Source organism: Lissotriton helveticus, chromosome 2_2 (assembly GCF_964261635.1).
Source record: "Lissotriton helveticus chromosome 2_2, aLisHel1.1, whole genome shotgun sequence".
NCBI classification, from domain to species: Eukaryota; Metazoa; Chordata; class Amphibia; order Caudata; family Salamandridae; genus Lissotriton; species Lissotriton helveticus.
The window spans coordinates 481,598,158-481,610,162 of record NC_136060.1 but is presented as its reverse complement, the minus strand read 5'-3'; the positions used below and the strand labels follow the sequence as shown (position 1 = coordinate 481,610,162).

At 49.6% G+C, this 12,005-nt stretch overlaps 1 pseudogene; it reads right to left on the bottom strand.

The window, feature by feature from the left end:
- Positions 1 to 9,841, bottom strand: part of LOC144821896 (GDNF family receptor alpha-4-like) — a 249,566-nt pseudogene extending 239,725 nt beyond the window's left edge.
- Positions 9,842 to 12,005: the final 2,164 nt, after the last annotated feature.

Here is a 12,005-nt window from a genome sequence, read left to right as displayed (position 1 = left end):
GTGAGAAATCACGCATTGTTTTCTATGGACCAAATGTTTGAAACCTTTTTAAAGTCACATTCTTATTACATGTATGCTGGATTTTGTCATTTTAGTCTTGTTGAGTTTAGATAAAGATACTTTATTTTTCTAAACTGGTGTTGAGTCCACTTGTGGCGTTATCACTGTACTACTGTGTGTTTTGTGTACAAATACTTTACACATCGCCTTTGGGATAAGCCTGCCTGCTCGTGCCAAGCTACCCAGGGGGTGAGCAGGGGTTATCTAAAGAGTGTATCCCCCTTACCCTGATTAGAAGCAAGGGTCCCTATTCGGAAAAGGTACCTACCTCTGCCAATTAGAGACCCCCATTTCTAACATGCCACCACTGTGCTCGTGCTGCTTAACCCTTGATGAAGGTAGTAACCGTCCACCACTATGACGGTACCTCTTTTGGCATCCATCCCGGTCCAACGAGGCGTGAGACAGGCATGATCTGTGTTTGCCTATGTTTGCCTATGACCACAAAAACCAGCATTAGGGATCCAGACAACAGTACGGTCGGGCACTTAGGGGTACACGTCTTTTACCATGCAAAGGACTTTTCTGTCCCAATAGTACTCCAGTCTCCTTCTGTCAGGAACCATACCCATCTCTTGGGATTATTTGCACGGCCTTTGCATTGCATTATCTCACTTTTTCCCATATTAAAAGTGACGCATTTGCAGCAAAAGGGGCTTGTAAATAAGCCCCTCTGCGTGTTAGATGTCCCCAGGGTGAGGCACAGCTTTCTTCTTGTAGGGCTGCTGACATTCATATCTATAGCATAGATCGCCGCCTAGTGTTGGGTCCGGATGATTGCACCTTGTTGTCCTGGAAGAGTCTTCGAAGTATCACGAGATAGGTGACTCCTCCCCTGGACTACAGTGCGCATGGGCATCGACTCCATCCTCAGATTGTTTTTAGCCATTGTGGCAAAGATGGAGTATAATAGTGTAAGCGATGGCCATGCCTAAGAGTAAATGCAAGAAAAGTCTGCAGCCGCTACAGGCACCAGGGAGGAGGGTGGGCGAAATGAATGTCAGCAGCCCTACATGCCAAGAACAGATGCATACTGGTAAGTAGCATATTCAGTTCGAGGGATGTGGGCTGCTGAATTCATATCTATAGCATAGAATACATAGCAGCCCCTCCATTAACGGCGGCCGCCTGTGCCAGCTGCAGAAGTCTGAAATAGTGTCTTAAGAACAGCCTGCCCTACAGCTGCCTGCTGCTTGGAGTGCACATCTACACAGTAATGTTTAGTAAAGGTATGTGGTGTAGACCATGTGGCTGCTCTACAAATATCCTCCAAAGGGATATTACCAAGGAAAGCCATAGAGGCCCCCAACTTGCGGGTGGAGTGGGCTCTGGGAGGGACCGTTAAAGTGCGCTTAGCCTTGTGATAGCAAATCTGAATACACTTAACGATCCACCTGGCTATACCTGCTTTGGTTGTGTGGAGTCCACCAATGCAGAGAGTTGTATGCCCGACCGGTCACCAACACTAGGTCGTTCAACTGTCCTTGAGCCTGAGTCCACTGATGTGCCAAGCATTCTTGGAGCGGACGCATATGCAACCGTGCGTGCGGGACTATGAAGATGCAGGAGGCCATCATGCCTATCAACTGCATGAGCAATCTCGCTGGAAGTGAGTGTTGCGGTCTGAACTTCTGGATTAGCGACTGGATGTTGTCGATCCTCACTGAATTCGGCTGAGCCGTGGCTGCCAGAGTATCTATCGTCGCGCCCAGATACTGCCGCACATGGGCTGGCTGGAGGTGCGACTTCGGATAGTTCAGTGAGAAGCCCAGACCGTGAAGAAGGTGAATGGTGTGGTACATATCGGCGGCGCACTGCTGGGCTGACTTTGCCTGGACCAGCCAGTCGTCCAGATAAGGATAGACATAGACGTTTTGTCTCCTGAGGTGCGCCGCCACAGTCGCCAGACATTTCGTGAACACTCTGGGGGCCGTGGTCACCCCGAAAGGAACGACCTTGAATTGGTAATGCCGATTTTGAATGGTGAACCTGAGGTATTTCCTATGGGATGAATGGAGTGGGATGTGAAAGTAAGCATCCTTGAGATCCAAGGTTGCGAGGAAGTCTCCCTGATTGAGCAACGGAAGAACCTGCTGCAGTGTTAGAATGTGGAAGTGTTCTGAGAGAATGTACTGGTTTAGGGGCCGTAGATCCAGAATAGGTCTCAGGGACCCGTCCTTTTTCGGGATTAAGAAGTACAGGGAATACACCCCTGTGCCTTCTTCCTCCACTGGCACGAGCTCTATTGCGCCTTTTTGCAGCATGACAAGAACCTCCTGCTGCAATAAGTGCAAATGCTCTGTGGACATAGGACGGTGTTTTGGTGGTATGTTGGGTGGAGTGGATGTTAGCTCCAAACAATACCCGAACTGGATAAGTTTCCTGACCCACCTGCCTGTGGTGATGGACTTCCAGACTGGCAGGAACTGCTGGAGTCTCCCCCCGACAGGTGTTGGATGGTCGGGGGGCAGTGACAGGGAGTCACTGTTTGTTGTTGTTGCCCCTGCCTCTGCCCTTGGCGCTGTTGCCGCGGTATCCTCCTCTATTCTGCTTGGTATAAGAGGATGGCGCCCCTCCTTTGTTGAATTGTGTTTGCTGTGACATTTGACCCCTGGTAACACCTCTATTGCCTGAGCGACGAAAAGTGCTCCCCCGAAACTGCTGGGACTGTAGCGCCCCCATGGACTTGGCAGTTTCGGTATCTTTCTTTATTTTTTTGAGGGTGGTATCCACCTCGGGACCAAATAATCTGTCTGGGTTTACCGGCTGGTTAAGGATGGTAGTTTGTATTTCCGGCTTAAACCCGGAGATCCTAAGCCATGCCTGACGTCTGAGCATCACACTGGTGTTGATCGCCCTAGCAGCAGTGTCCGCAACATCTAGTGCACATTTGATGGAAGCGTTGGAGATGAGCTTCCCTTCTTGGATAAGCATTTCCCCAGCCTCTTTATATTGGTCTGGTAGATGCTGCAGCAGGGTCTCGAGTGTGTCGTAGTGTGCCCTGTCGTATCTAGCCAAGAGTGCCTGATGTTAGAGATACGCCAGATATTGGCTGCCTGAGCTGCTACTCTCTTTCCCGATGCCTCAAGCACTTTGGATTCTTTGTCTGGGGGAGGAGCTTCACCGGTGGTCTGCGAATTCGCCCTTTTGCGGGCATTAGAAACTACCAAAGAGTCCAATGGCAACTGGCCCTTGATGTAGGTAGGATCGCCAGGTGCCGCTCTGTATTTCTTCTCGATTCTAGGGTTGACTACCCTCGACCGTGTGGGTTCCTTAAAAATGTCCGCAGCATGCTTAAGGACCCCCTTCAGCATAGGAAGAGTCTTGACAGTTTTTTCAGCAGTTGAGAAAGTGTCATAGAGGAAGTCCGCTTCCACATGGTCAGCATGTAGTTCCACGTCGTGGTTCTTGGCTGCCCTTTCAATTAAGGCATTAAATGCCGCAGAATCCTCGGTGGGAGAGGTCTTAACATTGTACACCTGAGGGTCATGGACGGTGTGCTGATCCCCCTGGTCACCTGCCCCAATCCAGGAGTCCTGTTGTTCATCAGGCTCTGTGTTGGCTGGAAAATTGTATTGTTCGTCCTGCGCTCCTGCATCCTCTCCATCAGAATAAGTGGGTCAGGGTGTCGCAATTCTTAAAGACTGTGGAACTATTGGTACGACTAAGACCATTGAATCTGGAGCAGGCCTTTTGCGCTTTAGAGGAATTGTATACGACTCCAAAGGCTGCGATGCCGTGACTTTCCTTTTGTAAAGCGTAAGCTTCCCGGTGTCGGCATCGATGAAATGCTCTCTCTGCTCCTCTAGTAAGTGTGGTCGAGGCAGCAAACTCCCAGCCGGGTGAGTTGGCTTCGATACTACAGAGTCCTTGGGCACCAATCGGGGTGCGAAGGCCTTCGGCGCCATCTTCGGCGGCAACGTGAAGAGGATCGGCGTCGAAGTGTTAGGCGTCGGGACAACCGGCTTCGGGGTGGAAGGTATCTTCGGATCCGACGTCGAAGCCTTGTCCCTAATTCGCTTGAGGGAGTCCGAGACCTGCTTCGTAAAGGAAGCGGACGGTTTCGTTGACCCGACAGTCGACCTCTGTCCACCCCCAGGGGAAGACCCGAGCGTCGATGACTTCGGCTTCTCTGAGCGAGGCATAGGAGCATCCTCCTTAGGTGCGCCACGAACCTTGTCTTTGGCCGCGGACGGCGACGGTTTCGGATCGGCGGCCTTGACTACTGGCGTCGGGGTTCCGGTCTTCGGCTCGACGCCCTTGCCGGATGTCGGCTCGACGGCCTTCTTGGACTTCGGCTCGACGGTCTTTCTCGACTCCGAGTCGGCGGCCTTCTTTGGCTTCGGCTCGACGACCTTGACCACTTTCGGCACCTTGACCGGGTCGACAGCTTTCTTCGGCGCCGACCGCCCGACACCTCGGAAGAGGATGGCGTCGATGGGGGAGCAGACGTCTTCGGTTTCGATGGCGCCTCGGCCATTTTTAGTTTCGTCGACACCGATGGTTTCAGTTTTGGTTTCGTTTTCGACAATGGCGGCTCCGCCGAAGTGTCCGTAGCCGGGCCAGAAGGCAGGGCCGTGGATGCTGGTATAAGGTCTTGGGTAAGGCCGAGTGGCGATCCCTCGACCTGAGCCTTTGTAAATGTTCGAACGGGGCATAGCTCTTCCTCTGAGCTATCTTCCATGGCCCCATAGGCCTCATTGTCGTCTCCTACCTCGTCGACGACTCCTTCTACATCGAGGCCTTCGACATCCGCGTCGTATTCGCATTCGATGTCCATCGTTGGAGGTGAAATCTGCATTCGAACCTCATGTTCGTCTGCTTCTTCGTCGTCGAAGATGTCCATCGGTGCCGGGGCCGACTGCCGGGCCGCCATGCGCTCCACGCGCCGAAGCCGAAGAGTCTTCACCGAACGAAACTTTGAACAAGCCATACAGCTGGCTTCATTGTGGTCCGGCGACAGGCACTTGTTGCACACCGGGTGGACGTCGATGTGTGGGTACTTCGATCCACACACGGGACACTTCTTGAACGGGCTCCGTTCCATGTCGTGTTGTCGAGGGTCTTGCTGCGTCGACTGGGCCTAGATCACCGAAGAGTCACTCGACTCCCTGGAAATACAACTCGGGAACTGAGTCCGAATAGAACCGGGGCACCGAACGCAAACAATACCGACGGATAGAAAAAGGCCTTCGGGCCTCGAAAAAGTTTAAGTTGATTCCGAACTGGAGATAACGAAATTACATCCGAACCCAATGGCGGAAAAAAACAATCTGAGGATGGAGTCGATGCCCATGCGCACTGTAGTCCAGGGGAGGAGCCACCTATCTCGTGATACTTCGAAGACTCTTCCAGGACAACAATGTGCAATCATCCGGACCCAATACTAGGCGGCGATCTATGCTATAGATATGAATTCAGCAGCCCACATGCCTCGAACACACAGACGTTGAAAAGCTAGGAGTCTTGTCAAGTTTCTGTCCTACTGCTACCTTCATAATTCTTCAGACCACGGTTAGCTGGAGCACAGCTAGGAGTACCAGAGGACAAGTTGGAACGGATAGTTTCTACATCTGGCTACCTCTACTTGATATTCTTGGGAGTGTGCAATGCACTCTGCCTGGTTATCTGAGTGAACAAGTCATATCTATTCAGTGCCAACCCAGACCTTCTGGAACAGGTCTTTGGCCACAAGCAGATAGATGTCCGGACCGGCAACTCACACCTATAGAGGCCTTTTTAACTGTGGAACTTCTTCTTCTCGAAGTGAGAGACCCAAGCTGGATATGCTCTAATCTCTAGAACAGGGGTCTTCAAACTGGGAGTCCTCAAGTGATCGGGGGAAGGGGGGTGCCAGACTTGGGCCAAAAGAAGCATTATGCAAATAACAGTGCTTTGTTTTAAAGGGAAAGAAATATGCAGCAGCAATACGCTCTGTAATGGGCCATCACTAACATATTTTGTCATTTATAGCCTGGCTGGGAGAAAGTGTCTCACACTGTGGATACGTTTACACGTAAGAAAGGCCTGCCTGCCCAAAATAGTATGTTTGGCAATCATGTATTTGATTGCATTTTTAAAACGATAACAGAACTTAACTGCAAAGTTTAAATAAGTCTAGACATATTTAAACATTGTGAAAATTTTTGAGGGGGGCCACTGATGTTTTTTTTCCACTGGGGGCACTGCATTAAAAAGTTTGAAGACCACAGCTCTAGAGTTTCCCCATTAGGCCCTCACCAAACCAGGTGAAGAAAGAATATTATCACAGGCTGACTGACAAGTTTGGGGGGTTCCGGCTGATCTATATTGAGGGGATACTAGCCTCTAAAGAAAAATGAAATGGTCATCAGGAAGACTATACCAGGTTCTCTCTAGGCCTCCAGTTGGCATGCCACCAAGCCTGGGGAATAGCATCACTTGATCAGGGGACCATCGCGGTACTGGGGAGACTGATCAGGAAACCATGGTTGGGGCAACAGGGCACCATCAACTGATCAAGGGTCTGCCTAGTGCCCCAACCATTCAAAGGATGAACGTAAGGTGGTCACCTCACAGCCCTGATCACTTCCAAGTCTTCATCCATGGTTACATCTTGTCAGAGAGATGCCAAGCTGACCTAGGGGGACCAAAACCAGTAGTTTGGAATGGGTTTAGTGCCCTCTTATACTGTTCTTGGTGTCCCAATACTGGGAGGACCACTTCTAGGTATAGTACCCAGGGAATGCACCCCTGTTGGTGGTAAACGCCAGTCTCCCGTGGGGTTCCATGTAGTTCATGCATGTCCCCAAATGCTGATACATTCTCGCAGAACATTCTGTCTTAGGCAGACTTCATGAAAACCTACTTGACAATCACACTCTTCACACATGAACATTGGATGACATTTACCGGCCAAACCACCCTCTTGTTACTATGAGAAACTAACAATAATTATGGTAGGAAACCTGGTAGACTGGTGGAATCAACCCCCAAAAGCAAGAGCATAGGGACACATGTTTTAGAGTCTCCTGGGGAGAAACCAGATTTCTTGTCCACAAAAGGAGATTAGATTAGAAAAATCAGTCCTCTTCTAAAATGAGGCAGCGTTGGCCTTTATTCTAGTGAGAGGTTGTTTAGAATGATTTTGTTGGGGAAATATGCAGATGCCCTTTTCGCGGGGAGGGAAAACAAGTTGCGGAGTGGTCACTGTTGGATTCAGGTTTCGTATCTACACAAAAGAACACTGAAGGTGTCATGAAACGCTCAGCACTGCACAGCAACCAACCAATGCAAACCACACAACTAGCATCATCATGCCCTGTCTGCACAAGTGTGGGAACCAAACTTTACTGCTTTCTAAGAGCTATGCCTGGCCCTGAGGGATATAGGTGTGTGTGTGCGTATGTGTGTGTGTGTGTTTCTGTTTGTCTGACTATCTCTCTTTTTCTGTCTCTCATGCCTACCGGGTAGCCAGGTTTATCTGTAACTTAAGATGGTAGTTTCTCAATTACAAAAAAGTTCCCAGAAAGGCTATTCTATATAGGGAATGGTGTTTTCTATTAGACGTGCTATCCAAGGTGGAACTAATTCACTACTCAGTTTTTGTTTTTAGACACCTGTGGCAACATTAGTTTTATATTTAAAGGTTGTACCAATGACATGCTCAGGAAATAAGATTGATCCCCAGAAGATCCTCCAGCAGCTGTGGGATACCTAATATCTCTAGCTAGATGTGCCTGACAGAACTGGAACATACCTAAAAGCATCAGTACCAGAGTGCAGTGCCTTGGGCTTCAGGAAGGGTCATTGCTTACCAGAGCAAGACATGGATTATAAACTCCAGAACTTTAAAAGCAAGCTATCTTTGCTTTTATGGATAACAGGAGCATGGTGTGGGGTGTAAACTATAGCACTGCGCTCAAGGGGTAAATCTGACGTTGGCGCCTTTTTTTCTCAAACTGTCTTTATTAGTTTCTTGGGCATAGAAGGTAAGCATTATAACATGACTTCTCTGAAAACCACAGTCAAAGAGCAGTGCCATAATACAGTACAGCGTCATACATAGTGGTTACGTACACCGGTACTCACAGTAAGACTCCTACAAACAAGGAGGTCATGTGGCTTATTACAAAGGACTATGAAGAAGCCCAATATTACCCTCCTCCCCAAATTCCCTGGACCAGGGTAAACGTTGAACTTAAGAACTTCCATGTACAGAGGGATAAAGGTGTCAACTAATATGTGGTAGATAGGAACAGGTGCTGTGATCTGTCTTCGCTGAACGGATGGAGAAGCTTGACTTGAAGAGCGACAAGGGGGGAGGACTCAAGTCTGGAAGAGATGAAGCGCACTTATGGGTGTGGGGCAGGAGAACAGGGGAAGGCCTATGGACAGATAACTCACCAGAGGCCCCCATATGTAATCAAAGCCCTTTCACGAGTCCATGAGTTTATCGGTCAAGCGTTCCATGGTAAGACTTTGCCGAAGTCGAGCGTGCCATTGGGACATGGAGGGGACTGTCAGTTTCTTCCAGGCAGCTGCCAGAGCCATCTTGGCTGCTCCTAAACAAAGCCATATAATGGATGTCTCCCAGCTGTTTGCTGTTTAAGAGAAGGGTCACACATCCCCAGCAGGGTAAAACAAGCGTTTGAGGTAGGGGGTATCCCAGCATGTCCTTCATCTTAGCTGGAATCTCACTCCAACATGGTCAAATCGTGGGGCAATACCACCATATGTTGCGGAAATTACCCAGGAGTCCACAACCCCTGCAGCATCTGTTAGATGTTTCTGTGTATCTTTTATGTAGCTTGGTGGGTTGCAGATGCCAGTCAGAGTATTTTTTAAAGGTCTTCTCTTAACCTAGCGATCCCGTTAAACCTCAGGATGTCTCGCCATAATTTCCACCATTGCACTATGGTAATAGGCATCCCCAAGATCTGGTCCCAGAGACCCTTGTGCCGCGGAGTAGGAGCATTGGCCGGGTTTAGGAGAGAATAGAGAAATGAGATACATCCCCGGGAGCCCCCTGGTTATGTACACATTTTTCTATGGGCAGCAAGTCTCTTGTGGCTGCCTATCGGATCTCAGGTTGCGTTACCCAGTGTTTTAGTTGGGTGGGGTTATACTCATTCTCTGAGAACCTCTGCAAAGACTGATCACTGTGTTGAGTGTTTCATAAAAACAATGTACATTCGGGTAACCTTCGGATGTGGCTGGTATATGCTTGGAGTGATCATCTGGACAGCTACATGCAGTAAGAGGCACAGACATAGCTTTGGTAAGAGAATGGCGCACTGACCTTCCATCAGCGTGTGGTACACACTCCAGTAGATGCTGAGACAGTGCTTCTCCTTCTTCATTCCTCGCTTGCACTTGCAACCATGCAGCTGACTGGAGAGCAACGCTGTCACTGTGCTTCTGCACTGGCTTTTCGCATCCGGCCCTAGTTTGTTGGCACCATTGCCTGCAATGCACTGCCGGAGAGTTCGGAACTTAGCGCTGCAGCTGGAGTCATTAGTGCAGGCCTCTCCCGCCTGGACGCAGTCTCTTCCAACTGCATCCACCAAACCATCTGAGGAAGAAAGAAGAAGAGGTTGGTTATCAAGATGGATCTGGAAAAACACATAGACATAGAACCTCAAGGCATGCCTGGCCCACCATTGACCCGCCTAACCTAAATATCATGTTTGAGTGCAAGCTTTACTCTTAGAAAAAACACTTAATACCATATAACCAGGACCTTGACATATAAGTAAATGCCCAAGAGTATTACAAGAGTCTAGAAGAAAATATGCTGCATTTTTATGTCAGTTACTTCTAGTAGTACATTACCACTCATCACATAATATAAACCATAAAGCCTGCAATGGATGTATTCGTCCTGGCCCCTTGATATACTTTCATAAACAAATGTTCATCGATTTTCATTTTTGATTTGTGTTTTTGTATTATCAGAGAAGTCATTTAGATTGGGTAGACATTGCTAATAGAGACCGGAAACAACGCTTCAGAGCAGCCCTTCCGCCATTTTCCAAAATGTCACCCAGAAAAATTTATCCCGGATCACCAATTTCTACCCAAGTTAAATTTACTTCTCTAATGATCCAAAAACACAAATCAAAAATGAAAATCTCTTGACAATATTTTTTTTACGGAGGTATATTGGGGCAGAGAGTATATAACCCCAGAGGCCTATGCTGCCAGCTAATTATGGTCTCTTCAACAGAGGTGGAAATAAATACTTTCAGACACCTATATGAAACCACTAACAAGCAGAATTATCTCTGTGCTCCAAACTAGACACAAAGCTTTTCTCTTCCTCTCCTGACCTGTTTGGAAGAGGGCGCTCCCCCCCACGCTCCCAAGGCTTGGTGGCTTAGTGACAAAAGAGCGCCTGATAGCTGTCCCACGGTATCGTAGCGCCTTCCAGCTGAATCCACAGCGCGACCTCTCCCCCGCATTACTGCCACTGCCTGCATTGCTCGTTTTTGACATATCGTTTTGGAATTTGTGCATTGTGCGCTTTTAGCATCTCTGTATTGTGCTGTTAAGGCTGCGCATTGTTGTTAGAAGAGTACTATAATTTTTAGCCCGATTGTGCCTCTGTTTACCCCCCAGGCTCGCCCAGTTTCGTTTTACCCTATTTGCAGCCATTTTGTTGTTTGTTGTGATTCCTAAGCAGTAGCTCCACCCCGCGCCCGCCTCCCAGCTGACCCTGCATCCCACAGATAGTAGTAGACCTGCCTCACCATCCCCTCGCCGTGACTCTCCCGACCTGTTTGGAAGAGGTCGCTCCCCACCACTCTCCCAAGGCTTGGTGGCTTCGTGACAAAAGAGCGCCTGATAGCTGTCCCACGGTATCGTAGCGCCTTCCAGCTGAATCCACAGCGCGACCTCTCCCCCGCATTACTGCCGCTGCCTGCATTGCTCGTTTTTGACATATCGTTTTGGAATTTGTGCATTGTGCGCTTTTAGCATCTCTGTATTGTGCTGTTAAGGCTGCGCATTGTTGTTAGAAGAGTACTAGAATTTTTAGCCCGATTGTGCCTCTGTTTACCCCCAGGCTCGCCCAGTTTCGTTTTACCCTACTTGCAGCCATTTTGTTGTTTGTTGTGATTCCTAGGCCGTAGCTCCACCCCGCGCCCGCCTCCCAGCTGACCCTGCCTCCCACAGATAGTAGTAGACCTGCCTCACCATCCCCTCGCCGTGACTCTCCCGACCTGTTTGGAAGAGGTCGCTCCCCCCCACGCTCCCAAGGCTTGGTGGCTTCGTGACAAAAGAGCGCCTGATAGCTGTCCCACGGTATCGTAGCGCCTTCCAGCTGAATCCACAGCGCGACCTCTCCCCCGCATTACTGCCGCTGCCTGCATTGCTCGTTTTTGACATATCGTTTTGGAATTTGTGCATTGTGCGCTTTTAGCATCTCTGTATTGTGCTGTTAAGGCTGCGCATTGTTGTTAGAAGAGTATTAGAATTTTTAGCCCGATTGTGCCTCTGTTTACCCCCCAGGCTCGCCCAGTTTCGTTTTACCCTACTTGCAGCCATTTTGTTGTTTGTTGTGATTCCTAGGCCGTAGCTCCACCCCGCGCCCGCCTCCCAGCTGACCCTGCCTCGCCCCTCCCCCCCTATACCTACATATGACAGATGCCTCCGCGTGCAGCGTTCATGCGCAGCGGTCGCACCGAAGGTGCGCCAAAGGTAAGCCCGTCTACGCCCGTCCGCGCCTGGACCGGGCCCAGCGCCAGACCCCCTGACCCCCACAATCCACACTCCTCCAGCATAACGTATGATGCCGCCACCCTCCTAGCCCTTAACCCCGGACGCACACCTCAATGCTACGAAGCTGCCCCGGGACGTACCCACGGTCCCTTCGCCTGCCACTCCTGCAAATTTCCCTGCACCAAGACCCATACCACATCCATTAACCCTAAACACAGCTCCGAGTCTAACCACCTGAAGTGCAT